Genomic DNA, 212 nt, shown 5'->3' on the forward strand with positions numbered 1-212 from the left:
CGCATTATCTCCGTATAACAGACCATCCCTTCTTCTATCTAACTAACCAACCAAATCTACATCCGAGTACATCTATCCAGTTTACCCTCAACCTGTATTGGTCGTCCATCTCACACTATTTCCACTATCCAGCCAGCCATCCACCTATCCAATTAGTCACAAATCCACCGGGCTCAAAATTAGTCAGATATCCAAGGAGCTTATATTACAAG

Source organism: Penaeus monodon, chromosome 25, assembly GCF_015228065.2.
Source record: "Penaeus monodon isolate SGIC_2016 chromosome 25, NSTDA_Pmon_1, whole genome shotgun sequence".
NCBI classification, from domain to species: domain Eukaryota; kingdom Metazoa; phylum Arthropoda; class Malacostraca; order Decapoda; family Penaeidae; genus Penaeus; species Penaeus monodon.